Source organism: Bubalus kerabau, unplaced genomic scaffold, assembly GCF_029407905.1.
Source record: "Bubalus kerabau isolate K-KA32 ecotype Philippines breed swamp buffalo unplaced genomic scaffold, PCC_UOA_SB_1v2 scaffold_37, whole genome shotgun sequence".
In the NCBI taxonomy this organism is placed as follows: domain Eukaryota; kingdom Metazoa; phylum Chordata; class Mammalia; order Artiodactyla; family Bovidae; genus Bubalus; species Bubalus kerabau.
Window position 1 is genome coordinate 2,695,943 of NW_026577891.1, and position 27,912 is coordinate 2,723,854.

The following is a 27,912-nucleotide window of genomic DNA, read 5'->3' on the forward strand; positions in this document are numbered from 1 at the left end:
ACAGAGGAGCCTGGTAGGCTGCAGTCCATGGGGTGGCTAAGAGTCGGACACCACTGAGCGACTTCATTTTCACTTTTCACTTTCATGCATAGGAGGAGGAAATGGCAACCCACTCCAGTGTTCTTGCCTAGAGAACCCCAGGGACTGCGGGGCCTGGTGGGCTGCCATCTATGGCGTGGCACAGGGTCGGCCTCAACTGAACCACTTAGCAGCTGCAGCAGCAGCAGCAGCAGTGCATAGATATCAAAGGGGATGAGAACAGTCAGGTAGGATCACATATGTCACCGTGAAACAATACTTCTCCTCTTAGCCAAAGCTAACAAAAGATTTCTGTTCTAGGTCAACCTAGAAGAGATCACTTAAGAGGTAAAGAAACTTAAACTCCATTAGCAAAGGCAGTTCAACATCTCAAGAAAACTTGTGCTAGGCACAAAACTCTTTTCTGGGGGCCTACTTTCCCTACAACCTCCTTATCCCATTCTGTACCCATTCCTTTGCTTCTCCCGTCCTGAAAATGCCACCTGTAAGACAGAACTACTTCGTTTTCCTTCTTAAAGTGTGATTGCATTCCATACATTCTTGTAATAACAAGTCATACATTTCCCTTCAGCAACCAAGAACTCACTCTTATATTGGCATTTGATAGATTGGTGAGCATACCTATCAGTGATAATAGCGCCCACCCCGCTTCCTGCAAGAACAGAACAAAACAAAACAAAACAAAAAAATTGCTTTCTTACATTTAATATGTTCGGATGGTGCCAGTCACTATTCATGCAGAGTCAAAAATCTCTTTTGTTTCTGTGTAAAAGGGAGGTCCTTTCAAGTCGTGAATGTTTAAGAAGTTTCATTTATTTGGAAGTGACCTAGCTATTCAATACACTGTCGTCACTTAGTTTAGCACCAGGATAGAAACTCAGGTAACCAAAACACCTGGAGGAACGATTGTAAGTTCAGTTCAGTTCAGTTGCTCAGTCGAGTCTGACTCTTTGTGACCCCGTGGCCTGCAGGACGCCAGGCTTCCGTGTCCATCACCAACTCCAGGGGCTTGCTCAAACTCATGTCCATCGAGTCAGTGATGCCATCCAACCATCTTATCCTCTGTCATCCCCTTCTCCTCTGCCTTCAATCAAGACTATGAGAGGCGGATATTTTAGAGTATAATTATTGTTAAGAGTTTATCTAAAAGCTCATATCACATTTACATTTTTTACATTGGTTGTTGCTGTTTCCAGGTACTTTCTTGCTGACAAGCTTGTGACACATATAACAATAGAGCAATTTTTACCTTAGAATAAACCTAGGCACTATGAACATGTTCTGCTTAATGTTGTTGACTCTTAGACATGTCTATAAATGAGGAGAAAAACCAAAAATACTAGATATTTAATATTGACTAGTTCCCAGTTCACGGGACTCTGACATTCATTTAGGTCAATGTTTTCTTGTATTTCCAGCAGTTTGATTTGGAAGGACTGCCTTGTCTTGAGACCATTGGTATCAGAACACAGAACTTGAGCAATATTATCAAAAAACACAAGGCTCACACTGACACATACCTTAATCCAAACAGACAGACAAGACATCTTCCAGGTTTCCGCCTGAGATTTAAAATATTTCTTTGAGCCAGGCTTCTGGGGAGTGGGGGAGTGGGGGTGGCAGTGAGGCAGGCTTGGGTAACAAGCTAATTGTTGGTCATTGCATATGCAAAGAACCAGCATTCCGGGTTCCAAGGAAAAAAGTTTCCTTGGTAACCAACTTTGTCTGGTTCTATAGAATATCATGGCCCTCCTAGGTCAGGTCATCTTGCCTTTCTGTAGTCCTCGTTTTATCCCTAAATCATAGACAGCTTGGATTGTCTCTGTGGGGTGTATGTATTGTCCTCGTGTTTGACCTGGCGGCAGCAGCGAGGTCCGAGAGCCTCTCCTGGAACCGGGCGTGGGGACGGGGCTCACCAGGAGCCACTGGTGAAGGTGGGCAGCGGTCCTGGAGCGCGGCAGAGGCGGGGCGAACCCGGGCGGCGCAGGGCGGGTGTCGGCTCCTGGCGGGGGTGGGGGAGGGTTCCCAGTTATGCTCTTGGAGATGGCCACTGCGGCTGGAAACGCTCTGGGAGCGCACCCAGGGCGGGGTAAGCCTGGGCTGCAAAGGTCGAGATTCCGCTCGCTGTGGGTGGGTGGTCGGTGTCTGTTGTGCTCCCGGGGGTCGCCAATGTGGCTGGGAACCCGCCGGGAGCCCCGCAGGGCAGGGGCGAAACCTGGAGGCGCGGGGCGGGGTGGGGGGGTCCGTTCTCAGCGGGGGTCGGCTCCTGGCGGAGGTGGGGGAGGGCTTTCCAGATGTGCTGTTGGGGGTCGCCATTGCGGCTGGGAATGCCCATTTCGTGAACTCCTGGATCCCCAAGGATCGGCATCCATTGGCCACAGCGCAGGGGTGCGGAACACAGGTAAGGGAATGGGGACTGCGTGGAGCAGGGAACCATGTATTCCGCCCTGTGTTGGCACAGTCTCAGAGCTCCCCAACCTGACGGTCGCAGAAAGGCCTCGTCTTTGGGGTCGAGGCCTTTACCGCTCCACCCCTCTGCTGAAAAACCTCAGAGTCTGCGCGGTTTTCCCAAGCAGCCTAGTGTCCCCTGGAAGTCCCAGGGACAGAACCCTGAATTCTGGCCGGCTGGCCCAGCCCTGCTTCTGGCACTTTGTAGGCCAGCGGGCCCTGGAGCACCTGCTAGGATGGGAAAGGGAAGGGTACGCGAATTGCACCCTGGTGGCCGCCGAGGCAGCAAAGAAGTGGGGAGGCCACCTTACTGCCCTTTAATGGCAGACAGAATCTGTGGATGTCCTGCTGCGTGGGCCTTTTCATGGGGACCTTGTGCAATAACAGTTTACCGGTGACTTTAGGGAACTTCCCAGGGTGCCTCTGAGAGGCGAGGGATCCTGTGGAGGTGGCGGGGCCCCTCGGGACTCCGCTGGGTCTGGCGCAACGGAAGAGGGCCTCACCTCGAGGGGAGGCAGGAACCTCAGGCTTCCTCTCCGTTTCGGACTCCGCCCGCAGGGTCCCTGCAGAGTTGGGACAGGAGAGTCAGGCCTCGTCTTGTCTGAGGAAGGGAACCCCGCTGGCCTCTCGAGTTGCTCAGGGGGTCTCAGGCCCCTCGTCGAGCTGTGTGTGGAACCCGCGGGTCTTTGCGGACGATGCACGGGGGTGGCAGTGCCCCTTCGTGTTGTTCCTTCACCCACAGGGTTGCCTTCGAAGAGGGGTCCAGGCCTCGGGTCCTTCTGAAGAGCGGACCGGGGAATCGGGGGCGTTCGGCATGTGGCCCCACCCACGTGCTCGTCTCGAATTTCCTCGTGAGACCGGCCTCATCCTGAAGTGCGCTGGGAAGGCCAGGAACCCCTTCCAGACCACGCAGGGGAATCGCCTCTCCTGTCGCGATCAGGAGGGGAGAAGGGGCTCAGAGGAAGCGGTGCCGGGACCCTCGGTGTTCCCCTCGGGGGACCCCTGCGTGTCGGGGGACTTTTGGGGGTCGCAGGAAGGCTGTCAGAGACCGTTTCGCCCTTCAGGGCGGAACAGGGGACTTCCCTTGAGACGCCGTCGCGGGCAAGGGGCTCATCTTGCCAAGAGGTGGGAACCACGTGGTTTTTCTCGAGTTGCGGCGGCATTCTCGAGTTACGCCGGGGATCTCAGCCTTCCCCTTGGGTTGGCCCTGGGAAGCCCAATCTTCCCCTCGGGTTGCGAGGGAAAGCTGGGGGTTGCGCTCGAGTCACTGCAGGGCCGAAGAGACCTCACCTAGGCGTGTGTCCGGGACCTAATATTCCTCTCCAGGGAAGGCAGGGATCTCGGGGTTGCATTCCAGGCTCACCCGGGGAGTCAGGCTTCGTCTCGAGGGGAAGCCAAGGACTCCGCTCTCCTCTCGAGTCGCGACGCGGGTCTCTTGGAGCCCCCTGAGCGGCCTCATGGGAGTCCAGCCTCCTCTTCCGTTTGGAGAGAGGACCCGGGATTGCTCTCCAGGCCATGCAGGAAAAGAAGGCCCTCAGCTCGCGAGGACGGGGGCGTCTCCGGGGTTTCCTCGAGCTGCGGCGCCCGTGGGGGTTTTCTCCCGAGGCACGACGAGGATCTCAGGGAGCCTCTCGTGCGGCGCCAGGGAAGTCAGGTCTCCATGCGATTGGTGAGGGGGAGCGCGTCCTGGCTCTCGAGTCACGGGAGGGGACAAGGGCCTCGAGACGCGTTGAAGAAGGACTCTCGAGGTCTTTCTCGGGGGGCGGCGGGAAAACCTCGTTTCCCTCGCCTTCTGCCGGGGACCTTAGGGAACTTCCCAGGGTGCCTCTGAGAGGCGAGGGATCCTGTGGAGGTGGCGGGGCCCCTCGGGACTCCGCTGGGTCTGGCGCAACGGAAGAGGGCCTCACCTCGAGGGGAGGCAGGAACCTCAGGCTTCCTCTCCGTTTCGGACTCCGCCCGCAGGGTCCCTGCAGAGTTGGGACAGGAGAGTCAGGCCTCGTCTTGTCTGAGGAAGGGAACCCCGCTGGCCTCTCGAGTTGCTCAGGGGGTCTCAGGCCCCTCGGCGAGCTGTGTGTGGAACCCGCGGGTCTTTGCGGACGATGCACGGGGGTGGCAGTGCCCCTTCGTGTTGTGCCGTCACCCACAGGGTTGCCTTCGAAGAGGGGTCTGGGCCTCGGGTCCTTCTCAAGAGCGGACCGGGGAATCGGGGGCGTTCGGCATGTGGCCCCACCCACGTGGCTCGTCTCGAATTTCCTCGTGAGACCGGCCTCATCCTGAGGTGCGCCGGGAAGGCCAGGAACCCCTTCCAGACCACGCAGGGGAATCGCCTCTCCTGTCGCAATCAGGAGGGGAGAAGGGGCTCAGAGGAAGCGGTGCCGGCACCCTCGGTGTTCCCCTCGGGGGACCCTGGCGTGTCGGGGGACTTTTGGGGGTCGCAGGAAGGCTGTCAGGGACCGTTTCGCCCTTCAGGGCGGAACAGGGGACTTCCCTTGAGACGCCGTGGAGGGCAAGGGCCTCATCTTGCCAAGAGGTGCGAACCACGTGGTTTTTCTCGAGCTGCCACGGCATTATCAAGTTACAACGGGGATCTCAGCCTTCCCATTGGGTTGGCCCTGGGAAGCCCAATCTTCCCCTCGGGTTGCGAGGGAAAGCTGGGGGTTGCGCTCGAGTCACTGCAGGGCCGAAGAGACCTCACCTAGGCGTGTGTCTGGGACCTAATATTCCTCTCCAGGGAAGGCAGGGATCTCGAGGTTGCATTCCAGGCTCCCCCGGGTAGTCAGGCCTCATCTCGAGGGGAAGCCAAGGACTCCGCTCTCCTCTCGAGTCGCGACGCGGGTCTCTTGGAGCCCCCTGAGCGGCCTCAAGGAAGTCCAGCCTCCTCTTCCGTTTAGAGAGAGGACCCGGGATTGCTCTCCAGGCCATGCAGGAAAAGAAGGCCCTCAGCTCGCGAGGACGGGGGCGTCTCAGGGGTTTCCTCGAGCTGCGGCGCCCGTGGGGGTTTTCTCCCGAGGCACGACGAGGATCTCAGGGAGCCTCTCGTGCGGCGCCAGGGAAGTCGGGTCTCCATGCGCATGGCGAGGGGGAGCGCATCCTGGCTCTCGAGTCACGGGAGGGGACTAGGGCCTCGAGACGCGTTGAAGAATGACTCTCGAGGTCTTTCTTGGGGGGCGGAGGGAAACCCTCGTTTCCCTTGACTTCTGCCGAGGACCTTAGGGAACTTCCCAGGGTGCCTCTGAGAGGCGAGGGATCCTGTGGAGGTGGCGGGGCCTCTCGGGACACCGCTGGGTCTGGCGCAATGGAAGAGGGCCTCAGCTCGAGGGGAGGCAGGAACCTCAGGCTTCCTCTCCGTTTCGGACTCCGCCCGCAGGGTCCCTGCAGAGTTGGGACAGGAGAGTCAGGCCTCGTCTTGTCTGAGGAAGGGAACCCCGCTGGCCTCTCGAGTTGCTCAGGGGGTCTCAGGCCCCTCGGCGAGCTGTGTGTGGAACCCGCGGGTCTTTGCGGACGATGCACGGGGGTGGCAGTGCCCCTTCGTGTTGTGCCTTCACCCACAGGATTGCCTTCGAAGAGGGGTCCGGGCCTCGGGTCCTTCTCAAGAGCGGACCGGGGAATCGGGTGCGTTCGGCATGTGGCACCACCCACGTGGCTCGTCTCGAATTTCCTCGTGAGACCGGCCTCATCCTGTGGTGCGCCGGGAAGCTGGGAACCCCTTCCAGACCACGCAGGGGAATCGACTCTCCTGTCGCGATCAGGAGGGGAGAAGGGGCTCAGATGAAGCAGTGCCGCGACCCTCGGTGTTCCCCTCGAGGGAACCCGGCGTGTTGGGGAACTTTTGAGGGTCGCATGAAGGCTGGCAGGATCCTTTTCGCCCTTCAGGGTGGAACAGGGGACTTCCCTTGAGACGCCGTCTCGGGCAAGGGCCTCATCTTGCGAAGAGGTGGGAACCACGTGGTTTTTCTCGAGTTGCGGCGGGATTCTCGAGTTACAATGGGGATCTCAGCCTTCCTCTTGGGTTGGCCCTGGGAAGCCCAATCTTCCCCTCGAGTTGCGAGGGAAATCTGGGGGTTGCGCTCGAGTCACTGCAGGGCCGAAGAGACCTCACCTAGGCGTGTGTCCGGGACATACTATTCCTCTCCAGGGAAAGCAGGGATCTCGGGGTTGCATTCCAGGCTCCCCCGGGGAGTCAAACCTCGTCTCGTGGGGAAGCCAAGGACTCCGCTCTCCTCTCGAGTCGCGACGCGGATCTGTTGGACCCCCCTGAGCGGCCTCAACGGAGTCCAGCCTGCTCTTCAATTTGGAGAGAGGACTCGTGATTGGTCTCCAGGCCATGCAGGAAAATAAGGCCCTCATCTCGTGATGACCGGGGTGTCTCATGTGTTTCCTCGAGCTGCCGCGGCAGTGTGGGTTTCCTCACGAGGTACGATGAGGATCTCAGGGAGCCTCTCGTGCAGTGCCAGGTTAGTCAGGTCTCCATGCGCGTGAAGAGGGGGCGCTTGTCATGGCTCTCGAGTCATGGTAGGGGAATCGCGACTCAACACATTTTGAAGCACTCTCGAGGTCTTTCTCGAGTCATGGCAGAAAACCCAGGGTTCCCTCGACTTGTGCCTGTGACCTCAGGGAGCTTCTCATTGTGCCTCTGAGAACTCAGGGATACTGTGGAATTGGTATGGGCCTCTCGGGACTCCACTGGGTGTGGTGCAATGGAAGAGGGCCTCATCTCGAGTGGACGCAGGAACCTCAGGCTTCCTCTCCGTTTCTGACTCGGATCCCATGGTCCCTGCAGAGTAGGGACAAGAGAGTCACACCTAGTCTTCTGTTGAGGAATGGACCTTCGTTTGCCTTTCGAGTGGTTTACAGGGTGACAGGCCACTTGTCGAAATGTCTGTGGGACCTGCGGGTTTTTCTGGACGATGCACGCGGGTGTCAGTGCCCCTTCGTGTTGTGCCTTCATCCACAGGTTTTCCTTCAAAGAAGTGTGCTGGCATCGGGTTCTTTTCAAGAGTGGACCGTGAAATTGGGGTCTTTCGACATGTGGCACCACCCACGAGGCTACGTCTCGAACTTCCTCATGAGACCGGCCTCATCCTGAGGTGCGCCCGGAAGGTCGGGAACCCCTTGCAGACAGAGAAGGGGAGTCGACCCTCCTGTCGCAATCAGGAGAGGAGAAGGGGTCAGATGAAGTGGTGCCGGGAACCTCGGTGTTCCCCTTGAGTGAGTCTGGTATGTCGCAGAACTTTTGGGGTCGCATCAAGGGTGCCAAGTACCGTTTCGCACTTCAGGATGGAACGTGGGACTTCTCTTGAGATGCTGTAGCGGACAAAGGGCCTCATCTTGCGATGACGAGGGAAGCACGTGGATTTTCTCGAGTTTCGGTGGGATTCCCGAGTTACGATGGGGAATTCAGGCTTCCTCTTGTGTTGGCCCAGGAAGTCTAATCTTCCATTCGAGTTGCCAGGGAGAGCTGTGGATTGGGCTCCATTCACTGAAGGGCAAACTAGACCTCATCTAGGCTTGTATCCAGGACTTAATGTTCCTCTCCATAGGCGACAGGGATTTGGCGTTGCATTCCATACTCACCCGGGGAGTCAGGCCTCATCTCGAGGGGAAGCAAAGGACTCCACTCTCTTCTCGAGCCTCGACAGGTATCTCTTGGAGCCCACTGAGTGGTCTTTGCTCTGTAGGAGAGCTCTAGTGTACATAAGCCTGTACATAAGTGAACACAGACATTCTGTGTGCATGTTGGTGCGTACCCAAAATAGGGCCACAAGGAGCCTCATGCTCTCCATGCGGCGCGGAAGCTGTGCAGCCACGCAGCAGCTGAAGAATCCAACCAATTGCTCTTTTCTTACCGCTGACAGAGCTCGCATTGCCGTAGCCCTTGGCAGTTTGGAAACACTGGACCCTAACCCCTCTCAAAGTAGGCCTGGGTTCTAGTTCGAATAGAAAGTCAATAGCGGAGCTGAGGACAGGAACGCGGCAGTCATTTATCACACGCTCCTGCAGCCTGCTACTACAGGGACACTAACGCTAGAAGCTAGGAATGTCTTTGCAAGGTGCGCAAAGGACAAGGGAGAACCTCGACCCTGACTCTAGTATTTCAGCCCCCTGAGCAGATCTGAGGTTCTCCCGCTGTAGAAGCTAACCCATTCCTTTCAAATACAGGCTTCCTAACACAGGGCCAGTTGGCTGCTTGCTCTTCCATGAAGCAGGCTTCCTTAACTTGCAAACTGCGAATTCCGCTTAACAGCCTGGAGGAAAAATCGCTTCTTGGAAGATTTTTTTCAGAGGCTGTATCCCCGGAGCTGGGGCCGAGCTAGGGGACCCATACTGACAAGGGAAGGCAAAACCACATCCAATGTCTTTGCTCTGGAGGACAGCTTTGGTGAGCCTAAGTATTTCAGGAATATTTCTGGCTCCAACAGAGTCAAATTCTGTGTGTGAAGCTGCATAGCCAAAATAGGGGAACAGAGAGCCTGATTCTCTCTGTGTAGCTTTGAAGCTGTCATTCAAACAACAGCTTGAGAATCCATACAATGCTCTCCCTTACTGCTAAGAGAATTCTCATTGCTGTAGTCCTTGACAGCTTGTAGAAATCCGCACCCTAACCCTTCTCCAAGTAGGCCTGGGTCCTAGCTCGGAACAACAGGCAACGGCGGAGCTGAGGCCAGTAAGGCACAAGTGAGGTCTCACACACTCTTGCAGCCTGATCGTCCAGGAGCAGTAAGGCCTCTTTTTCCCTGCAGAAGGCTCGCTTGCCTTGCCTCCTGTGAACTGCATTTCCCAGCCTGGGCGCAAAGCTGTTCCTGGAGATTTTTTCTCAGGGGCTGTTTCCCTGGAGCTGGGTCGGACCTCGGGGGCCCAACTCACAGGGGAAGACAAAACAACATGGACAGGGCTATGCTCTGTAGGAGAGCTCTAGTGAACCTCATCTCTCAGGAACATTCTTGGCTTCTACAGAGACACCTCTGTGCATGAAGCTACACACCCAACATAGTGGCAAAGGGAGTCTGATTCTCTCCGTGGGTGCTGATGATTTGTGGCAAAGCACCTGCTAAGAATCCATCCGCATAGGCTTCCCTCACCTTGACAGAGGTCTCATTGCTGTAGTCCTTGGCAGTTTGGAAAGAAGCAGACCCTTACCCTTCACCAAGTAGGCCCTTGTCCTTGTTTGAATGGAAAGGCAGTAGCTGAGCTGAGGCCAGTAAGGCGCCAGTCAAGTCTGACATATTCCCGATGCCTGCTCCTTCATGGAAAATAACGTTAGAATCTGGGAATGTCTATGCAAGGCTTGCAAAGGGCAGTCAGGAACCTCGACCCTGCCTCTGGAATTTCTATCTTCTCAGCACATCTGGCGGTCTCGGTCAGGAGAAACTAACCCATTCCTTGCAAATATAGGCTTCCAAACACAGGCCGGTTGGCTGTCTCTTCTTGCCGAAGGAAGCTTGCTTATCCCACCTCCTGCGAACTCCGCTTCCCAGCCTGGGGGATAAGAGGTTCTTGGAGATCTTTTCTCAGAGGCTGTTTCCACGGAGCAGGGGCCGATCCCGGAGACCCACATGCACAGGGGAAGGGAAAACCGCATGGATAAGTCTTTGCTCTCTAGGAATGCTCTAGTGAACCTCAGTCTATGCGGAATGTTCTTGGCTCCAACGGGGACATCTCTGTGTGGGAAGCTGCTTACCCAACATAGAGACACAGAGACCTGATTCTCTCTGTGCAGCTTTGACGCTGTCGTTCAAACAACAAATTGAGAATCCACACAATGCTCTCCCTTACCACTGAGAGAGTTATCATTGCTGTAGCCCTTCGCAGTTTCTGGAAATCGGCACACAAACACTTCTCCAAGTAGGCCTGGGTTCAAGTTCAGATGAACATGCAATAGCGGAGCTGAGGCCAGTAAGGCACCAGTCAGGTGTCACACACTCTGGCAGCCTGCTCCTCCAGGGACAGTAAGGCCTCTATTTCCCTTCAGGAGGCTCGCTTGCCTTACTTCCTGTGAACAGCGTTTCCCAGCCTGGGCGGAAAGCAGTTCCTGGAGATCTTTTCTCAGGGGCTGTTTCTCCGGAGTTGGGGCGGACCTCGGGGACCCAACTCACAGGGGAAGGCAAAACCAAATGGACAGGTCTATGCTCTGTAGGAGATCTCTAGTGAACTGCCGGGGTCCAGCCCCAGCTGATCCAGGGTATTCGAAGCAGAGACGGTGTAGGCGAGGGTCAGGGAACAACTGCTTAATTAAACGTTAGTTAAGGATATAAAGAGTAATAAAATGAGGATAGCTCAGTAGGAAAATTCAGTGGAGAAAAGAGGCTGAGAAGCTTGGTTTACGCGGGGGACCAATAAAACTTCAAGACAAGAAGCTTGCACCACTTACGTAGGCCGCAGGCGTCCTTCCGTTCTCCCGAAGGAGAGGAGACACTGAGGCCTCCCTGGTCGGATCTTAGAAGCCCAGGCAAAATTAGTAAGCTTGGTGGGTTCCGCGCTCCAGATGGAGACTCAACCAGAGTGAGAGAGAGAGAGAGACATGGGGAGACCAGTATTTCGAGAAACTGATCCCAATTCTTTATTTTCCATGGTCTACTTTTATACACTGAGATGTTATGCAAAAGTCACATGGGGTCAGCAGTCCTGACTTTTATCAAAGTCAGGTGCTTCATACAAAAGTATACAGAGGTCTTAGGGGTGTTACATCATCTTCTGGCCGGGGGGCCTGCTGACAATTTACGACCCTCTCCTTGTGACAGCGGTCAGTCAACCAGGACACTTATTTCTCCAGGGGTGATTATTCTTAAAACAGACGCCACCCAAATAAAGTTACATTCCTATAGGGTGAGGGTGTAGTGGGTTTTAGTTAAGGAAAGAATTTACTTAGCCTAAGGTCTAACGTGATTTATATCAAAGGTTAATACTTATTTCTTCTATATATTCATTAATGTGTATAAGGGCAGGGGATGTGGAGACTTAGCAGTAAACATCAGCTCAACAAATGAAAAACCCTTCACCAATATGATTTCTAATCAGCCCATTATACTTATACTAATAATTTTCTAACTTTTCCAAGGAACCTGTTTTTAGAAGGTTTAAATCATCTCGTGCCTCTCATGGTTGAGAGGCTGTGAGCAATCACATGTGGCCGGACAAGCCTGTCAGGCAGGCTAGAGAACCTTCAGAGGAGTTTGTAGGTTAAAACACTCTTGTCACACCCAGGGGTTTTTCTCAACTGTAGCTCTAGGTTAACTCCTTCTCCGAAAGAGGTGGTGGGGGACAGCCCCCCGTAAAGTCAGAGGTGTAGGTGAGAGCACAAAGTAGTAAGGTAGGCAGGCTCTGGTTATGGGCGTAGATGCTCGAGGATTTCCAGGGGGACTCCTGAGGCTTGATCCCACCTTTGCGTATGTCGAGCCTCCTTCCTCATGACCTTTGCCATGGGCGGAGTGCCTCACTCTGGCCCCCAACAGTGAACCTCCTCTCTCAGGAACATTCTTGGCTCCTATCGAGACACCTCTGTGCGTGTAGCTACACACGCAACGTAGGGGCAAAGGGAGCCAGATTCTTTCCGTGGGGTGCTGATGCTTTGTGGCAAAGCACCTGCTTGAGAATCCATCAGCTTACGCTTCCCTCGCCTTGACAGAGGTCTCATTGCTGTAGCCCTTGGCAGTTTGGAAAGAAGAGGACCCTTACCTTTCATAAAGTGGGCCCTTGTCCTAGTTTGAAAGGAAAGGCAAGAGCTGAGCTGAGGCCAATAAGGCGCCAGTCAAGTCTGACATATTCCCGAAGCCTGCTCCTTCATGGAAAATAACGCTGGAATCTAGGAATGTCTCTGCAAGGCTGGCAAAGGGCAGTCAGGAGCCTGCACCCTGCCTCTGGAATTACCGATTTCTGAGCAGATCTGGAGGTCTCCTTTAGGAGAATCTAACTCATTCCTTCCATATTGAGACTTCCAAAAACAGGCCGGTCGGCTGCCTCTTCGTGCCCGAAGGAGGCTTGCTTTTCCTGCCTCCTATGAACCCAGCTTCCCAGGCTCTGGGAAAAGCGGATCTTGAAGATCTTTTCTCGGGGGTTGTTTCCACGGAGCTGGGGCTAAGCCTGGAGACCCAAACTAACAGGGGAAGAAAAACCACATGGACAAGTCTTTGCTCTCTAGGAGAGCTCTAGTGAACTTCACTCTGTCACGAACATTCTTGATTCATATGGAGACACCCCTGTGTGCGAAGCTGCGTACCCAACATGGGGGCACAGAGAGCCTGATTCTCTCTGTGTAGCTTTAAAGATGTCGTTCAAACAACAGCTTGAAAATCCATACAATGCTCTTCCTTACCCGTGACAGAGTTCTCATTGCTGTAGCCCTTGGCAGTTTTTAGAAATCCGCACCCAAACCCTTCTCCAAGTAGTCCTGGGTCCTAGTTCGGAGGAACATGCAATGGCGGAGCTGAGGCCAGTAAGGCACCAGTCAGGTCTCACACACTCTGGCAGCCTGATCGTCCAGGGACAGTAAGCCCTCTTTTTCCCTGCAGGAGGCTCACTTGGCTTCCCTCCTGTGAGCTGCATTTCCCAGCCTTGGGGAAAAGAGGTCCCTGGAGATCTTTTCTCAGGGGCTCCTTCCCCGGAACTGGGGAGGACCTCGAGGACCCAACTCACAGGGGAAGGCAAAAGCACATGGACAGGTCTATGCTCTGTAGGAGAGCTCTAGTGAACCTCATCTCTCAGGAACATTCTGGCCTCCTATAGAGACACCTCTGTATGTGAAGCTACACACCCAACATAGGGACAAATGGAGCCTGATTTTCCCCTTGGGGTGCTGATGCTTTGTGGCAAAGCACCTGCTTGATAATCCATCCACTTAGGCTTCCCTCGCCTTGACAGAGGTCCCATTGCTGTAGCCCTTGGCAGTTTGGAAAGAAGAAGACCCTTACCCTTCATAAAGTAGGCCTTTGTCCTAGTTTGAATGGAAAGGTAATAGCTGAGCTGAGGCCAATAAGGTGCCTGCCAAGTCTGACATACTCCCGTAGCCTTCACCTTCATGGAAAATAACTCTAGAATCTGGGAATGTCTTTGCAAGGCTGGCAAAGGGCAGTCAGGAACCAGCACCCTGCCTCTGGAATTACCGACTTCTGAGCAGATCTGGAGGTCTCCTTTAGGAGAAGCTAACCCATTCTTTCCAAATAGAGGCTTCCAAACAGGCCAGTTGGCTGCCTCTTCGCGCCCGAAGGAGGCCTGTTTTTCTCGCATCCTATGAAGCCCTGTTCCCAGCCTCTGGGAAAAGCGGATCTTGAAGATATTTTCTCAGGGTTTGTTTCCATGGAGCTGGGGCCGAGACCAGAGACCCAATCGCACAGGGGAAGGAAAACCACATGGACAAGTCTTTGCTCTCCAGGAGACCTCTAAGTGAAACTTACTGTGTCAGGAACGTTCTTGACACCTATGGAGACACCCCTGTGTGTGAAGCTGCGTACCCAACAAGGGGGCACACAGGGCCTGATTCTCTCTTTGCAGCTTTGAAGCTGTCGTTCAAACAACAGCTTGAGAATCCATAGAATACTCTCCCTTACCTCTGAGAGACTTCTCATTGCTGTAGCCTTTGGCAGTTTTTACAAATCCGCACCCAAACCCTTCTCCAAGTAGGCCTGGGTCCTGGTTTGGATGGCCATGCAATGGCGGAGCTGAGGTCAGTAAGGCACCAGTCAGGTGTCACACAATCTGGCAGCCTGCTCCTCCAGGGACAGAAAGGCCTATTTTTCCCTGCAGGAGGCTCGCTTGCCTTGCCTCCTGTGAACTGCGTTTCCCAGCCTGGGCAAAAAGCGGTTCCTGGAGATCTTTTCTCAGGGGCTCTATCCCCAGAGCTGGGGTGGACCTCGGGGACCCATCTCACAGGGGAAGGAAAAACCACATGGACAGGTCTATGCTCTGTAGGAGACCTTAGTGAATCTCAAGTCTTAGGAACATTCTTGGCTCGTACAGAGACACCTCTGTGTGTAAAACTACACACCGAACATAGGGGCACAGGGAGCCTGATTCTCTCCGTGGGGTGCTGATGCTTTGTGGCAAAGCACCTGTTTGAGAATCCATCCGCTTACGCTTCCCTCGCCTTGACAGAGGTCTCATTGCTGTGTCTCTTGGCAGTTGGGAAAGAAGTAGACCCTTACCCTTCACCAAGTAGGCCCTGATCCTAGTTTGAAAGGAAAGGCAATAGCTGAGCTGAGGCCAGTAAGGCACCCGTCAACTCTGACATATTCCCGATGCCTGCTCCTTCATGGAAAATATTGCTAGAATCTAGGAATGTCTTTGCAAGGCTGGCAAAGGGCAGTCAGGAACCTCGACCCTGCCTCTGGAATATCTATCTTCTGAGCAGATCTGGAGGTCTCCTTCTGGAGAAGCTAACCCATTCCTTGCAAATAGAGGCTTCCAAACACAGGCCGGTTGGCTGCCTCTTCTTGCCTGAAGGAGGCTTGCTTTTCCTGCCTCCTATGATCCCTGGTTCCCAGCATGGGGGAAAAGCAGATCTTGGAGATCTTTGCTCAGGGGTTGTTTCCACGGAGCTGGGGTTGTGCCCAGAGACCCACACATACAGGGGAAGGCAAAACCACATGAACAAGTCTTTGCTCTCTAAGAGAGCTCTAGTGAACCTCTGTCTTTGACGAACGTCCTTGGTTCCTATGCGGACACCTCTGTGTGTGAAACTGTGTACCCAACATGGCGGCAGAGAGCCTGATTCTCTCTGTGCAGGTTTAATGCTGTCGTTCAGAAAACAGCTTGAGAATCCATACAATTCTCGCCCTTACCTCTGAGAGAGTTCTCATTGCAGTAGCCCTTGGCAGTTTGTAGAAATCTGCACCTAAACCCTTCTCCAAGTAGGCCTGAGTCCCAGTTCAGAGGAACAAGCAATGGCGGAGCTAAGACCAGTATGGCACCAGTCAGTTTTCACACACTCTGGCAGCCTGCTCCTCCAGGGACAGTAAGGCTTCTTTTTCTCTGCAGGAGGCTCACTTGCCTTACTTCCTGTGAACAGCTTTTCCCAGCCTGGGCGAAAAGCGGTTCCTGGAGATCTTTTCTCAGAGGCTGTTTTCTCGGAACTGGGGTGGACCTCGGGCACCCAACTCACAGGGGAATGCAAAACCACATGTACAGGTGAGCACTCTGTAGGAGAGCTCTTGTGAGCCTCATCTCTCAGGAACATTCTTGGCTCCTGTAGAGACACCACTGTGTGTGAATCTACACACCCCACATAGGGGCAAAGGGAGCCTGATTCTCTCCGTGGGGTGCTGATGCTTGGTGGCAAAGAACCTTCCTGATAATCCATCCACTTATGCTTCCCTCGCATTTACGGAGGTCTCATTGCTGTAGCCCTCGGCAGTTTGGAAAGAAGAAGACCCTTACCCTTCATAAAGTAGGGCCTTGTCCTACTTTGAATGGAAAGGCAATAGCTGAGCTGAGGCCAATAAGGCGCCAGTCATGTCTGACATATTCCCAAAGCCTGCTTCTTCAGGAAGATAACTGTAGAATCTAGGAATGTCTTTGCAAGGCTGGCAAAGGGCAGTCAGGACCCTGCACACTGCCTCTGGAATTACCGACTTCTGAACAGATCTGGAGGTCTCCCTTAGGGGAAGCTAACCCATTCTTCCAAATAGAGGCTTCCAAACGCAGGCCGCTTGGCTGCCTCTTGCTCTCTGAATGAGGCCTGCTTTTCCCGCCTCCTATGAACCCCACATCCCAGCCTCTGGGAAAAGCGGATCTTGAAGATCTTTTCTCAGGGGTTGTTTCCACGGAGCTGGGGCCGAGCCTGGAGCCCCAAACGCACAGGGGAAGAAAAACCACATGGACAAGTCTTTGCTCTCTAGGAGAGCTCTAGTGAACCTCACTCTGTCAGGAACGTTCTTGTTTCCTATGGAGACACCCCTGTCTGTGAAGCTGTGTACCGAACATGGAGACACAGAGTCTGATTCTCTCTGTGCAGCTTTGAAGCTGTCGTTCAAACAACAGCTTGAAAATCCATACAATGCTCTTCCTTACCCGTGACACAGTTCTCATTGCTATACCCCTTGGCAGTATTTAGAAATCCATACCCAAACCCTTCTCCAAGTAGGCCTGGGTCCTAGTTCGGAGGAACATGCAATGGCGGAGCTGAGGCCAGTAAGGCACCAGTCAGGTCTCACACACTCTTGCAGCCTGATCGTCCAGGGACACTAAGGCCTGTTGTGCCTTGCAGGAGGCTCGCTTGTGTTACCTCCTGTGAACTGCGTTTGCCAGCCTGGGGGAATAGCGGTCCCTGGAGATCTTTTCTCAGGGGCTCCTTCCCCTGAGCTGGGGCGGACCTCAGGGACCCAACTCATAGGGCAAGGCAAAACCATATGGACAGGTCTATGCTCTGTAGCAGACTTCTAGTGAACCTCATCTCTCAGGAACATTCTTGGCTCCTATAGAGACACTTCTGTGTGTGAAGCTGCGTACCTAACATAGGGGCACAGAGAGCCTGATTTTCTCAGTTCACTTTGACCCTGTCGTTCAGAAAACAGCTTGAGAATCCATAAAATGCTCTCCCTTACCGCTGAGAGAATTCTCACTGCTGTAGCCCTTGGCACTTTGTAGAAATCCGCACCCAAACGCTTCTCCAAATAGGCCTGGGTCCTAGTTCGGAGGAACAGGCAATGGTGGAACTGAGGCCAGTAAGGCAACAGTCAGGTTTCACACACTCTGGCAGCCTGCTCCTCCAGGGACAGTAAGGCCTCTTTTTCTCTGCAGGAGATTCGCTTGCCTTACTTCCTGTGAACAGCGTTTCCCAGCCTCAGCGAAGCGGTTCCTGGAGATCTTTTCTCAGGGACAGTTTCCCCGGAGGTGTGGCGGACCTCGGGGACCCAACTCACAGGGGAAGGAAAAACCACATGGACAGGTCTATGCTCTGTAGGAGAGGTTTAGTGAACCTAATCTCTCAGGAACATTCTTGGCTCCTATAGAGACAACTCTGTGTGTGAAGCTACACTCCCAACATTGGGGAACAGGGATCTTGGTTCTCTCCGTGGGGTGCTGATGCTTTGTAGTAAAGCACCTGCTTGAGAATCCGTCCTCTTAGGCTTCCCTCGCCTTGACAGAGGTCTCATTGCTGTAGCCCTTGGCAGTTTCAAAGAAGAAGACCCTTACCCTTCATAAAGTAGGCCCTTGTCCTAGTTTGAATGGAAAGGCAATAGCTGAGCTGAGGCCAATAAGGAGCCAGTCCCCTCTGACACATTCCCGAAGCCTGCTCCTTCATGGAATATAACTCTAGAATCTTGGAATGTCTTTGCAAGGCTGGCAAAGGGCAGTCAGGAACCAGCACCCTGCCTCTGGAATTACCGACTTCTGAGCAGATCTGGAGGTCTCCTTTAGGAGAAGCTAACCCATTCTTTCCAAATAGAGGCTTCAAAACACAGGCAGGTTGGCGGCCTTTCGTGCCCGAAGGAGGCTTGCTTTTCTCTCCTCCTATGAACTCCAGGTCCCAGCCTGTGGGAAAAGCATATCTTGAAGATATTTTCTCAGGGGTTGTTTCCACGAAGCTGGGGCCGAGCCCGGGGCCCAAAGGCACAGGGGAAGGCAAGACCACATGGACAGGTCTATGCTGTGTAGCAGACCTCTAGTGAACCTCATCTCTCAGGAGCATTCTTGGCTCCTATAGAGACACCTCTGTGTGTGAAGCTGCGTACCTAACATAGGGGCACAGAGAGCCTGATTCTCTCTGTTCATTTTGACGCTGTCATTCAGAAAACAGCTTGAGAATCCAAAAAATGCTCTCCCTTACCACCGAGAGAATTCTCACTGCTGTAGCCCTTGGCACTTTGTAGAAATCTGCACCCAAACGCTTTTCCAAGTAGGCCTGGGTGCTAGCTCGGATGAACAGGCAATGGCGGAGCTGAGGCCAGTAAGGCAACAGTCAGGTTTCACACACTCTGGCAGCCTGCTCCTCCAGGGACAGTAAGGCCTATTTTTCTCTGCAGGAGATTCGCTTGCCTTACTTCCTGTGAACAGCATTTCCCAGCCTCAGCGAAGCGGTTCCTGGAGATCTTTTCTCAGGGACAGTTTCCCCAGAGGTGTGGCGGACCTCGAGGACCCAACTCACAGGGGAAGGCAAAACCACATGGACAGGTCTATGCTCTGTAGGAGAGGTTTAGTGAACCTAATCTCTCAGGAACATTCTTGGCTCCTATCGAGACAACTCTGTGTGTGAAGCTACACTCCCAACATTGGTGCACAGGGAGCTTGATTCTCTCCGTGGGGTGCTGATGCTTTGTGGCAAAGCACCTGCTTGAGAATCCATCCTCTTAGGCTTCCCTTACCTTGACAGAGGTCGCATTGCTGTAGCCCTTGGCAGTTTGCAAAGAAGAAGACCCTTACCCTTCATAAAGTAGGGCCTTGTCCTAGTTTGAATGGAAAGGCAATAGCTGAGCTGAGGTCAATAAGGAGCCAGTCCCGTCTGACACATTCCCGAAGCCTGCTCCTTCATGGAAAATAACTCTAGAATCTAGGAATATCTTTGCAAGGCTAGCAAAGGGCAGTCAGGTACCAGTACCCTGCCTCTGGAATTACCGACTTCTGAGCAGATCTGGAGGTCTCCTTTAGGAGAAGCTAACCCATTCCTTCCAAATAGAGGCTTCAAAACAAAGGCAGGTGGGCTGCCTTTTCGTTCCCGATGGAGGCGTGCTTTTCTCTCCTCCTACGAACCCCGGTTCCCAGACACTGGGAAAAGTGGATCTTGAAGATATTTTCTCAGGGGTTGTTTCCACGGAGCTGGGGCCGAGCCTGGAGACCCAAAGGCACAGGGGAAGGGAAGACCACATGGACAAGCCTTTGCTCTTTAGTATAGCTCTAATGAACCTCACTCTGTCAGGATCTTTCTTGATTCCTACGGAAACACACCTGTGTGTGAAGCTGAGGCTACAGAGAGCCTGATTCCCTCCGTTTACCGCTGAGTCTGCATTGCCAAGCAACAGCTTGGGAACGCAGCCTGGGGCGCTTCCCTTCCCTCGGACAGAGCTCTCCTTGCGGTAGGCCTTGGTAGTTTGCATACAATGGGGCCCTAAGCCCTCTGCAAGTTGGCCTGGCTCCTAGGTCCAAAGGGCAGGCCAGAGCGGAGCTGAGGCTGTCAGGCTCCAGACACATCTCCCATACTCCTACATCCTGCTCCTACCCGGGCGTGAACGCTAGAAGCTGGGAAGGTACCTGGACCGTGCAGGGGCGGGGCGAACGCGGGCGGCGTGGGGCGGGAGTCGGCTTCTGGCGGGGTTGGGGGCGGGCTTCCCAGTTGTGCTCTCTGAGGTGGACACTGAGGCTGAAAACGCGCCGGGAGCGCACCCGGGACTGGGTAAACCCGGGCTGCGGGGGTCGAGATTCAGATGGCTTTGGGTGGGGGTCGGTCCCAGTTGTGCTCCCGGGGGTCGCCACTGCGGCTGGGAACGCACCGGGAGCGCGGCAGGGGCGGGGCTAACCCTGGCGGCGCGGGGAGGGGGTCGGCTCACGGGGGGGATGGGGAGGGGTTCCCAGTTGCGCTCTCGGGGGTTGCAACTGCGGCTGGGAACGCCCATTTCGTCCGCTCCTGGGTCCCCAAGGATCGCCATCCCGTGGGTGCAGCGGAGGGCTGCGGACCACAGGTAAGGGAACTGGGACTGCGTGGAGCAGGGAACCAAGTATTCCGCCGTCTGTTGGCACATTCTCGGAGCTCCCCAACCTGGCGGTCGCAGAAAGGGCTTGCCTTTGGGGTCAAGGCCTTAACCGCTCCACCCCTCTGCTGAAAAATCTCAGAGTCTGCGCGGTTCTTCCAAGCAGCCTAGTGTCCTCTGGAAGTCCAAGGGACAGAACACTGAACTCTGGCCGGCTGGCCCAGCCCTGCTTCTGGCACTTTGTAAGCCAGCGGGCCCTTGAGCACCTGCTGGGATGGGAAAGGGAAGGGTCCATGGATTGCACCCTAGAAACTTAGTAGGGTGCATGGATTTCAAACCCTGGTGGCCGCCCAGGCAGCAAAGAAGGGGGGAGGGCACCTTGCTGCCCTTTCATGGCAGAATCTGTGGTTGTCCAGCTGCGTGGGCCTTTTCATGAGGACCCTGTGCAATAAAAGTTTGGTGTTTTGGAACTGAATAATTAGAGCGTGTAAAAGCTTTAAATTATGTGGTGGTGTAATTAAAAAACAAAACAAAACAAAACCAAGCTCCAAGTGTTTTGCAAATGGAGGTTTAAATATTGAAGGACTGTATTCCTTGCACTGTGGCATTCTATCAAGAAGTGTGCAGGATTTTTTTTTTTAAGAAAAGTTTTCGAAGTGCGGGAAACAGGAAACCCAGAGGTGCCCCTGTATTTTGGGGAAGGCCTTAGGAGGTCACTTGGAAATGCTGCTGGCTGTGCGGGAGCGGGGCAGATGGGCTGTACAGGTTTGTCCTTTGCATGGATGTTCTTGTGTGTGGAAACCCAGCTCGGAGCCATCTCCTGATGTGTAAGAATTTTGCAGACAAACCTTGAGCTAAGCAATGCATTTTTTCCTAAGAAAATATTTGTCTTAAGCGATGTAAATATCCTATGTATTTCCGCTAGACTCTGGCTTCAGGTCGGTTCCCCCAAAAGGCTCAGAAGTGATTTGAACAAAACAGTATGTTTTCCTCCTAGCTTGTTCTCCTTATCTATGTTAAGGAAATGATATATTTGCCTGCAATACTGCCTTTCTTCAAGATTCATGTCAATCAAGTTTTGGCCCGGGATGACTCACCTGCTGCCAATATTATCTCAATGCCTGTCGTGGGGGAGGGGCCTGGTGCCATTCCCTGATACAGTTCCTTTCTTTCCTTAGCTGACTGCTAGTGCCTGTAGAATATCTGGCTAAAGACCAGCAGGGGGTACTCTTACTACCCACCCCCCACCCCGCCTCGAGTCTAAGTCAGCAGCTTTCTCTATCTCTTTAATACTTTAATAACACTTGATTACACAAAAGCTCTGAGCGATCAAATCATATCAAATCTTCATTTCAGATTGAAGATGCATTCCATGGTATTGCCATCTTAAGTCTTTCCATCGTTATGGAATATCTGTCCATGTATTCAGGATAGTTTTCAGCCAGGGTGTATAATTTCCAGTGTGCCAATCTTGTCATCCTCGTTACATCCATGGCAAAGTGTTTTATTCATGTTGATATTATTGAAAGGGAATTTTTTAAAATTCCTTTTCAGATTATTATCTGCTAATGTATACAGATAAAACTGTGTAATCATTCATTTTTATCAGTTTGGACAGCTTGATAGTTGTCTTTACTTTCTTTACTTTCTGACACTTTAAGATTATCCTGGGACACATATGTAATGCCTCACCCCTAAATTCAGACATGTGTTCAAAGAACTTCTGTCCTTTTATTTATTTATTTATTTATTTATTCTTTAACATTGAAATCGTTTTGACTATGCTGGGTGTTTGTTGCTAGATGGAAGTAGCTAGGACCTCTGGACTGCAGTCTCTCATCTCTTGCTGACCTCTTGTTGACCTCTGCAGAATCCTGGTAGGTGGGAGCTTGTTAGTTCCTTGTTCCTTATCAGAACCTCCTGTGGTAAGTGTTTTTCTCTTCTCTGTTGCCTGGTAAGGGGGGTGTCATGGGCATCCCAAAGTTGGCTAGAAGTCAATTATTTAAGCAGGCTTGTGCATAGATATGGGAGAAGGCAATGGCACCCCACTCCTGGAAAATCCCAAGGACGGAGGAGCCTGGTAGGCTGCAGTCCATGGGGTGGCTAAGAGTCGGACACCACTGAGTGACTTCATTTTCACTTTTCACTTTCATGCATAGGAGGAGGAAATGGCAACCCACTCCAGTGTTCTTGCCTAGAGAACCCCAGGGACTGCAGGGCCTGGTGGGCTGCCATCTATGGCGTGGCACAGAGTCGGCCTCAACTGAACCACTTAGCAGCTGCAGCAGCAGCAGCAGCAGTGCATAGATATCAAAGGGGATGAAAACAGTCAGGTAGGATCACATATGTCATCGTGAAACAATACTTCTCCCCTTAGCCAAAGCTAACGAAAGATTTCGGTTCTAGGTCAACCTAGAAGAGATCACTTAAGAGGTAAAGAAACTTAAACTCCAGTAGCAAAGGCAGTTCAACATCTCAAGAAAACTTGTGCTAGGCACAAAACTCTTTTCTGGGGGCCTACTTTCCCTACAACCTCCTTATCCCATTCTGTACCCATTCCTTTGCTTCTCCCGTCCTGAAAATGCCACCTGTAAGACAGAACTACTTCGTTTTCCTTCTTAAAGTGTGATTGCATTCCATACATTCTTGTAATAACAAGTCATACATTTCCCTTCAGCAACCAAGAACTCACTCTTATATTGGCATTTGATAGATTGGTGAGCATACCTATCAGTGATAATAGCGCCCACCCCGCTTCCTGCAAGAACAGAACAAAACAAAACAAAACAAAAAAATTGCTTTCTTACATTTAATATGTTCGGATGGTGCCAGTCACTATTCATGCAGAGTCAAAAATCTCTTTTGTTTCTGTGTAAAAGGGAGGTCCTTTCAAGTCGTGAATGTTTAAGAAGTTTCATTTATTTGGAAATGACCTAGCTATTCAATACACTGTCGTCACTTAGTTTAGCACCAGGATAGAAACTCAGGTAACCAAAACACCTGGAGGAACGATTGTAAGTTCAGTTCAGTTCAGTTGCTCAGTCGAGTCTGAGTCTTTGGGACCCCGTGGCCTGCAGGACGCCAGGCTTCCGTGTCCATCACCAACTCCAGGGGCTTGCTCAAACTCATGTCCATCGAGTCAGTGATGCCATCCAACCATCTTATCCTCTGTCATCCCCTTCTCCTCTGCCTTCAATCAAGACTATGAGAGGCAGATATTTTAGAGTATAATTATTGTTAAGAGTTTATCTAAAAGCTCATATCACATTTACATTTTTTACATTGGTTGTTGCTGTTTCCAGGTACTTTCTTGCTGACAAGCTTGTGACACATATAACAATAGAGCAATTTTTACCTCAAAAGAAACCTAGGCACTATGAACATGTTGTGCTTAATGTTGTTGACTCTTAGACATGTCTATAGTGGAGGAGCAAAACCAAAAATACTAGATATTTCATATTGACTAGTTCCCAGTTCACGGGACTCTGACATTCATTTAGGTCAATGTTTTCTTGTATTTCCAGAAGTTTGATTTGGAAGGGCTGCCTTGTCTTGAGACCATTGAAATCAGAACTCAGAACTTGAGCAATATTATCAAAAAACACAAGGCTCACACTGACATATACCTTAATCCCAACAGTCAGACAAGACATCTTCCAGTTTTCCGCCTGAGATTTAAAATATTTCTTTGAGCTGTTTTCCTGGGAAGTGGGGGGGGGGTGGGGGTGGCAGCGAGGCAGGCTTGGGTAACAAGCTAATTGTTGGTCATTGCATATGCAAAGAACCAGCTTTCCGGGTTCCAAGGAAAAAAGTTTCCTTGGTACCCAATTTTGTTTGGATCTATAGACTCTCATGGCCCTCCTAGGTCAGGACATCTTTCCTTTCTGTAGTCCTCGTTTGAACCCTAAATCATACACAGCTTGGACTGTCTCTGTGGGGTGGATGTATTGTCCTCGTGTTTGACCTGGCGGCAGTAGCGAGGTCCGAGATCCTCTCCTGGAACCGGGCGTGGGGACAGGGCTCACCGGGAGCCCCTGGTGGAAGTGGGCAACGCGCCGGGAGCGCGCCAGGGGCGGGGCGATCCCGGGCGGCGCGGGTCGGGGTTCTGGTCGGGAGGGGGTGGGGGGCAGTAACAGTTGTGCTCTCGGGGGTCCCCACTGCAGCTGGAAACGCGCTGGGAGTGCAGCAGGGGCGGGGTGAACCCGGGTGGCGCGGGGCGGGTTTCGGCTCTTGGCGGGGGTGGGGGAGGGCTTCCCAGTTGTGCTCTCGGTGGTGGCCACTGAGGCTGGAAACGCGCCGGGAGCACACCCGGGGCGGGGTAAACCTGGGCTGCGCGGGTCGAGATTTAGATGGCTGTGGGTGGGGGTTCGGTCCCAGTTGTGCTCTCGGGGGTCGCCACTGCGGCTAGGAACGCCCATTTCCTACGCTCCTGTGTCCCCAAGGATCCACATCTAGTGGGTGCAGCGGAGGGCTGCGGGCCACAGGTCAGGGAACTGGGACTGCTTGGAGCAGGGAACCAAGTATTCCGCCCTCTGTTGGCACATTCTCGGAGCTCCCCAACCTGGCGGTTGCAGAAAGGCCTCGCCCTTGGTGTCAAGGCCTTTACCGCTCCACCCCTTTGCTGAAAAATCTCAGTCTGCACGGTTTTCCCAAGCAGCCTAGTGTCCCCTGGAAGTCCAAGGGACAGAACCCTGAACTCTGGCCGGCTGGCCCAGCCCTGCTTCTGGCACTTTGTAGGCCAGCGGGCCCTGGAGCACCTGCTAGGATGAGAAAGGGAAGGGTCCGCGAATTGCACCCTAGAAAGTTAGTAGGGTGCATGGATTTCAAACCCTGGTGGCCGCCCAGGCAGCAAAGAAGTGGAGAGGGCACCTTGCTGCCCTTTCATGGCAGAATCTGTGGCTGTCCTGATGCGTGGGCCTTTTCCTTGGGACCTTGTGCAATAAGTTTGGTGTTTTGGTACTGAATAATTAGAAATTGTAAAAAGTTTAAATTATGTGGTGGTGTAATTAAAAAACAAAACAAAACAAAACCAAGCCCCAAGTGTTTGGCACAGGGAGGTTTAAGTATTGAAGGCCTGTTTTCCTTGCACTGTGGCATTCTATCAAGAAGTGTGCAGGATTTTTTTTTTTTTTAAGAAAGTGTTCAAAGTGAGGGCAACAGGAAACCCAGAGGTGCCCCTGTATTTTGGGGAAGGCCTTAGGAGGTCACTTGGAAATGCTGCTGGCTGTGGGGGAGGGGGGCAGATGGGCTGTGCAGGCTTGTCCTTTGTATTCATGTTCTTGTGTGTAGAAACCCAGCTCGGAGCCATCTCCTGATGTGTAAGAATTTCGCAGACAAACCTTGAGCTAAGCAATGCATTTTTTCCTAAGAAAATATTTGTCTTAAGCGATGTAAATATCCTATGTATTTCCGCTAGACTCTGGCTTCAGGTCGGTTCCCCCAAAAGGCTCAGAAGTGATTTGAACAAAACAGTATGTTTTCCTCCTAGCTTGTTCTCCTTATCTATGTTAAGGAAATGATATATTTGCCTGCAATACTGCCTTTCTTCAAGATTCATGTCAATCAGTTTTTGGCCCAGGATGACTCACCTGCTGCCAATGTGACCTCAAGGCATGTCGTGGGGGAGGGGCCTGGTGCCATTCCCTGAGACAGTGCCTTTCTTTCCTTAGCTGACTGCTAGTGCCTGTAGAATATCTGGCTAGAGACCAGCAGGGCGTACACCCCGCCTCAAGTCTAAGTCAGCAGCTTTCTCTATCTCATTTATACTTTAATAACAATTGATGACACAAAAGCTCTGAGCGATCAAATCATATCAAATCTTCATTTCAGATTGAAGATGCATTCCATGGTATTGCCATCTTAAGTCTTTCCATTGTTATGGAATATCTGTCCATGTATTCAGGATAGTTTTCAGCCAGGGTGTATAATTTCCAGTGTGCCAGTCTCATCCTCGTTACATCCATGGCAAAATGTTGTATTCATGTTGACATTATTGAAGGGGAATTTTTTTTAATTCCTTTTCAGATTATTATCTGCTAATATATACAGAAAAAACTGTGTAATCTTTCGTTTTTATCAGTTTGGACAGCTTGATAGTTGTCTTTAATTTCTTTCCTTTCTCATACTTTAAGATTTTCTGGGCACCGTACATGTACTGCCTCACCCCTAATCTCAGTCATGTGTTCAAAGAACTTCTGTCCTTTATTTGTTTACTTATTTTTTGCAACATTGAATTCGTTTTGACTATGCTGGGTCTCTGCTGCAAGATGGAAGTTGCTAGGACCTCTGGACTGCAGTCTTCCATCTCTTATTGACCTCTTGTTGACCTCTGCAGAATCCTGGTTGGCGGGAGCTTGTTAGTTCGTTGTTCCTTACCAGGACCTCCTGTGGTAAGTGTTTTTCTCTTCTCTGTTGCCTGGTAAGGGTGGATGGTCATTGGCATCCCAAAGCTAGCTAGAAGTCAATTATTTAGGCAGGCTTGTGCATAGATATGGGAGAAGGCAATGGCACCCCACTCCAGTACTCTTGCGTGGAAAATCCCATGGATGGAGGAGCCTGGTAGGCTGCAGTCCATGGGGTGGTTAAGAGTCGGACACCACTGAGCGACTTCACGTTCACTTTTCACTTTCATGCATGGGAGGAGGAAATGGCAACCCACTCCAGTGTTCTTGCCTAGAGAACCCCAGGGACTGCGGGGCCTGGTGGGCTGCCGTCTATGGGGTCGCACAGAGTCGGACACGACTGAAACGACTTAGCAGCGGCGGCGGCGGCAGCAGCAGCAGAAGCAGTGCATCGATATCAAAAGGGCTGCAAACAGTCAGGAAGGATCACATATGTCACCGTGAAACACTACTTCTCCACTTAGCCAAAGCTAACAAAAGATTTCTGTTCTAGGTCAACCTAGAAGAGATCACTTAAGAGGTAAAGAAACTTAAACTCCATTAGCAAAGGCAGTTCGACATCTCAAGAAAACTTGTGCTAGGCACAGAACTCTTTTCTGGGGGTCCACTTTCCCTACAACCTCCTTATCCCGTTCTGTACCCATTCCTTTGCTTCTCCCATCCTGAAACTGCCACCTGTAAGACAGAACTACTTCGTTTTCCTTCCTCAAGTGCCATTGCATTCCACATACTTTCTTGTAATAACAAGTCATACATTTCCCTTCAGCAACCAAGAACTGACTTTTATATTGGCATTGGCTATAGCCCGCCCCCCTCCCCCCACCCCCAAGAACAGAACAAAACAAAACAAAACAATTGCTTTCTTACATTTAACATGTCAGGATGGTGCCAGACACTATTCATGGAGAGTCAAAAATCTCTTTTGTTTCTGTGTAAAAGGGAGGTCCTTTCAAGTCGTGAATGTTTCAGAACTTTCATTTATTTGGAAATGACCTAGCTATTCAATACACTGTCGTCACAAGGATAGAAACGCGGGTAACCAAAACACCTGGAGAAACGTTTGTTAGTTCAGTTCAGTTCAGTTGCTCAGTCGTGTCTGACTCTTTAGGACCCCGTGGCCTGAAGGACGCTAGGCTTCCGTGTCCGTCACCAGCTCCAGGGGCTTGCACAAACTCATGTCCATCGAGTCAGTGATGCCATCCAACCATCTTATCCTCTGTCGTCCCCTTCTCCTCTGCCTTCAATCAAGACTATGAGAGGCAGATATTTTAGAGTATAATTATTGTTAAGGGTTTGTCTAAAAGCTCATATCACATTTACATTTTTTACTTTTGTTGTTGTCATTTCCAGGTAGTTTCTTGCTGACAAGCTTGTGACAGATATAACAATAGAGCAATTTTTACCTCAAAAGA